This window comes from Malus domestica, chromosome 17 (assembly GCF_042453785.1).
Source record: "Malus domestica chromosome 17, GDT2T_hap1".
Classification (NCBI taxonomy): domain Eukaryota; kingdom Viridiplantae; phylum Streptophyta; class Magnoliopsida; order Rosales; family Rosaceae; genus Malus; species Malus domestica.
Window position 1 is genome coordinate 17,212,403 of NC_091677.1, and position 5,574 is coordinate 17,217,976.

Consider the following 5,574-nt stretch of genomic DNA (forward strand, 5'->3'; position numbering starts at 1 on the left):
ATTTGAAATAAAACAGCACATGTTGAATATTCTACCTACGTTTCATGGGTTGTCATCTGATGATCCTAACATGCACATTGCGGAATTTTTAATGGGTTGCAAAAACATTTTGGTGAGGGGATTTTCAGCCGAATCTATTAAGCTGCGGTTGTTTCCATACACTCTAAAAGATCAGGCAAGGAGATGGCTCCTCACACTCCCATCTGGAAGCATTACAACTTGGGCCCAACTCAGTGAAAAATTTCTAAACAAGTATTATCCAGCTTCTAAGACCCTTGACATGAGAACTCAGATTTTATCTTTTGCCCAAAAACCAAATGAAGAGTTTCATGAGGCGTGGGAGCGATTTAAGGAGTTGATTAGAAAATGTCCACATTCGGGTATTAACACTACTGATCAAATGCACATATTTTTCAGAGGGTTGAATATGACTACAAAAACTCTTGTCAACGCTTCATGCGGAGGTACGTACAAAGACAAAAATGCACAAGAGGCTTGTTTGTTATTTGAAAAAATGGCAGAAGATACTCAGCAATGGGCAGTGGAGCAACCACAATCTAGGTCAGCTTTTGAGATGCCAAATGGTTCTCCATATGTTACAGCACAAATTGAAAAAATGGAGAAAAGGCTAGAAGCAAAATTTGACATGTTATTACAGAGAATGCCAGGTTCACAGGTTGCTGTACAGCAGCCTTTACAAGCTGCCTGCAGCATTTGCAACTTGACAAATCATGATTTTTTGAGCTGTCCACATAAAGATGCTTATCCGGAATTTACAGCAGAGCAGGTTAATTCATTTAACAATTTCCAGCGTCCCCGATATGACCCGTATTCTAATTTCTACAACCCAGGTTGGAGAGATCATCCTAATCTAAGGTGGGATAAGGAACAGCACACTAGACCTCAATTTCAACAGCAGGTACAGCAACCTGCTGCACCTAAGGCTGCCTGGGAGGTAGCGATTGAAAAATTGGCAAATACTACCACTCAAGAAATTCAAAATCTGCAGGCATCAGTGAAAAACATGGAAAAACAAATTGGGCAGATTGCTTTGCAGGTTTCTGGAAGGGCTCCAGGTACATTTCCCAGTCAAACCGAACCAAATCCTAGGGGAGGTGCAGATTGCAAGGCAGTTAGAATTCTACGTTCCGGAAAAAGTTTTGATAACAGGGATGAAAATTGCATTCAAAATTCGCAGGTGATTTCACAGCCTAAAACAGATTCGGGGATTGTTGAAAAATCTGCTAATTCAAAAGATTCTGAACAGACAGTGAACAGTTCCGAAAATAGTGCAGTTATTGTTGAGGATCGTGTTTATGAGCCACCTATGCCTTATCCCGAACGGTTGAAGCCTAAAGTTAAAGATCAACAATTGACAGATTTCATGAAGACTTTGTCTAAAGTTCAGATAAATCTGCCGTTAATTGATGCCATCAAAAACATTCCGTCTTATGCCAAGTTTTTGAAGGATGTTTGCACAAAGAAAAAGAAGCTTGTGGATTTTGAGAAAGTGATTCTTACAGAACAGTGCAGCGCTGTTCTGCTTCACAAATTGCCCCCAAAGAAACAAGATCCAGGGAGTTTTACAATTTCATGCACAATTGGAAATTCTCATTTTAAACGTGCTTTAATTGATTTAGGTGCTAGTATTAATTTAATGCCTTTTTCTGTTTTTCAGAGACTAGGACAAGGAGAAATCAAGCCTACATCAGTTATTCTACAACTAGCGAACCGTTCAGTTGCTTATCCAAGGGGTATTATAGAAGACCTAATTATTAAAGTGGATAATCTCTACCTTCCTGCAGATTTTGTGATTTTGGATATGGATGAAGATATGCAAACACCGATTATTTTGGGGCGTCCCTTCATGGCTACAGCCAGAACGTTAATTGATGTAGAGGCTGGGACACTTACACTTAGAATGCAAGATCAATCTGTTGTGTTCAGTTTATTTGAAGCTACCAAAAGGCCAGGTGATGTGCATGACTGTATGCGTGTTGATGTGCTTGACAGCATATTACATGCTGAAATTATGTCACGTTTGACATCTGATCCATTGTTAAATGTGTTGCACGGGTTTGAGAATAAATATACAGAAGATGAAGAGGTTTTTGAGTATGTTTCAGCTTTGGAAAGTGTTCCTTTTCAACCTCCACGTTGGAGGCACGTTTTTGAAAGTTTGGGGGAACCCAAAAAGCTATTGCAACCTTCTAAGGTACAGCCACCTAAACTGGAGTTAAGGGTGCTTCCAGAACACTTGAAATATGCTTACTTGGGTGCAGATTCTTCGCTGCCAGTTATTATAGCTGCTGATTTATCATCAACAGAGGAAGATAAATTGTTGCGCATTTTAAGGAGTCATCAAGATGCAATTGGCTGGACTATAGCTGACATTAAAGGGATCAACCCTACAATTTGTATGCACAAAATTCTGATGGAGGATGGAGTAAAACCTGCCATTGACGCACAACGTCGGTTAAATCCGATTATGAAAGAAGTGCTTCGTAATGAAGTTATGAAACTTCTAGATGCTGGGATGATCTATCCCATTTCAGATAGTAAGTGGATTAGTCCAACTCAAGTGGTGCCTAAGCGTTCTGGTATTACAGTTGTGAAAAATGATAATAATGAACTTGTGCCTACTCGCTTGACTACTGGGTGGCGTATGTGCGTTGATTATAGAAAGATCAATGCGGGAACTAGAAAAGATCATTTTCCATTGCCTTTCATTGATCAAATGTTGGAAAGGTTGGCTGGTCGTGCTTTCTACTGTTTCTTGGATGGCTATTCAGGGTACAACCAGATTCCAGTTGCCCCTGAGGATCAAGAAAAGACAACCTTTACTTGTCCTTTTGGAACTTTCGCATATAGAAGAATGCCTTTTGGTTTGTGCAATGCGCCTGCTACGTTTCAGCGTTGCATGATGAGCATATTTACCGGGTTAGTTGAACATGTAGTTGAGGTATTTATGGATGATTTTTCTGTTTTTGGGGATTCTTTTGACCAATGTTTGCAGAATTTATCTTTAGTTCTGGACAGATGCATTAAGACCAACCTGGTTTTAAACTGGGAAAAGTGTCATTTCATGGTTAGGCAGGGAATTGTCTTGGGCCACTTGATTTCTAATAGGGGTATTGAAGTTGATAAGGCTAAAATTGATGCAATTGAAAAGTTGCCACCCCCGACAACTGTTAAGAGTGTTCGATCTTTTCTTGGGCATGCCGGGTTTTATAGACGGTTCATCAAGGATTTCTCCAAGATTAGCCGACCCTTGTGTAATTTATTGGCTAAAGACGCCCCTTTCATTTTTGATGAGGCTTGTTTGGAGGCCTTCAAGAAGTTAAAGACACTCCTCACTACAGCACCCATTATTGCAGCTCCTAATTGGAGCTTACCTTTTGAACTGATGTGTGACGCATCAGATTATGCAGTGGGGGCAGTTCTTGGACAGCGGAAAGATAGACTTCCCCAAGTTATTTATTATGCTAGTCGAACCCTCAATGATGCACAACTAAATTATGCAACAACAGAGAAGGAATTGTTGGCAGTCGTTTTTGCTTTGGAAAAATTTCGTTCGTATTTAGTTGGAGCTAAAGTGATTGTTTATACAGATCATGCAGCTTTGAAATATTTGTTGTCTAAAAAAGATGCTAAGCCTCGATTAATTCGTTGGATTCTTTTATTGCAAGAGTTTGACTTAGAAATCAAAGATAAAAAGGGCAGTGAAAATGTGGTGGCTGATCATTTGTCTAGATTGATTATTCCCACAGTTTCAGAAGAGGATTCCCTACCACTGAGGGAAAGTTTTCCAGATGAACAGTTATTTGCAGTCCATTTCCGTTCACCATGGTTCGCTGATATTGTTAATTACTTAGTTAAAGGTGTAGTGCATCCAGATTTAACATTTCAGCAGAAAAAGAAGTTTTTATCTGATGTGAAGCATTATTTCTGGGATGAGCCATACCTATTTAAGTATTGCCCAGACCAGATTATTCGCAGGTGTATTCCAGAAGCTGAACAGGAAAGCGTTTTAAGGTTTGCTCATCATTTTGCTTGTGGAGGACATTTTGGGCAGAAAAGGACAGCAGAGAAAATTTTGCAAAGCGGGTTATTTTGGCCTACACTTTTTAAAGATGCTTATAATTGGTGCATGGCTTGTGATAGGTGTCAAAGAGTCGGCAACCAGTCCAAAAGGAATGAGATGCCCCAGCAAAGTATTTTGATTGTTGAATTATTTGATGTTTGGGGTATTGATTTCATGGGACCATTTCCATCTTCCCATGGGAATCAATATATTTTAGTGGCTGTGGAGTATGTGTCTAAGTGGGTCGAGGCCATAGCAGCACCAACTAATCAAGGATCAGTAGTCCTGAGGTTCCTCCAAGGTGTTATATTTCCGCGATTTGGAATTCCACGCGTTATTCTTAGTGATGGGGGAAAGCACTTTATTAATAAACCATTTGCTAATTTGTTGGCAAAATATGGGATTAATCATCGTGTGGCTACACCTTATCATCCACAGACATCTGGTCAAGTGGAAGTTTCAAACAGAGAATTAAAACGCATTTTGGAGAAAACAGTTGGTTCAACACGAAAAGATTGGAGTTTAAAACTAAATGATGCATTGTGGGCCTACAGGACAGCTTATAAAACTCCTATTGGGATGTCGCCATTTCGACTCGTTTATGGGAAAGCATGTCATCTACCTATGGAGCTGGAGCATAAGGCTTACTGGGCAATTAAAGAGTTAAATTTTTCTTATGACGCAGCTGGGGAACAACGTAAATTGCAGCTCAATGAGCTGGAGGAAATTCGTCAGGGTGCTTATGAAAGTTCTCGCATCTACAAGGAAAGAACTAAAGCGTTTCATGACAGTCAAATTTTACGGAAAGAATTCCAGCCAGGGCAAAAGGTGTTGCTATTCAGTTCAAGGCTAAAGTTGTTTCCAGGAAAATTGAAATCTCGTTGGACTGGACCGTATGTGGTTACAAAAATCTTTCCTCATGGGGCAGTTGAAATATCTAATGAGGCTCAAGTCAACACATTCAAGGTGAATGGTCACAGGCTGAAACCATACATGGAGTCACCCTTCGATACAGCATACGAGTCTTTGACTCTGAAGGCACCAGTGATCTAGCCACCGAACTTCCGCAACGTCTAGCTACAGACTTAAAATAAAGCGCTAATTGGGAGGCAACCCAATTTTTCTAAACTCTTTGCTAATTTTAATTTTTGTTTGATTTTCTCTTAAAAAAAAAAAAGAAAAAAACATACACATAAAAATAATTCGGAAGAAAAAAAAAAAAACTAAAAATTCAAAAAAAAAAATAAATAAATAAATTTGGAAGATGGCAAGTTGATTTTATTTACCCATTTTATTTTTATTTTTATGTTCCATTTTTTAACGCGTATTGGTTAATTGCAGGTTGCGAACATGGAAAATAAAGCGCGTCCTAGGCTGGAATCCTGCACCCAGCAGCAAGTCTAACGTTCACATCAACCACATCTACACTAGGCAGGAAATTTAAAGCAGTCAATATAAAAAAAAAAAAAAAAAAAAAAAAATCATTCACA

General features: G+C 39.2%; 1 non-coding gene across 1 annotated transcript; it reads right to left on the minus strand.

Annotated features, from left to right (window-relative positions):
• Nucleotides 1–277: 277 nt before the first annotated feature.
• Nucleotides 278–382, minus strand: LOC139193919 (small nucleolar RNA R71). Its single transcript, XR_011578461.1, has one exon. It is a non-coding gene; the product is annotated as a small nucleolar RNA R71 (small nucleolar RNA).
• Between the last annotated feature and the right edge of the window lie 5,192 nt (nt 383–5,574).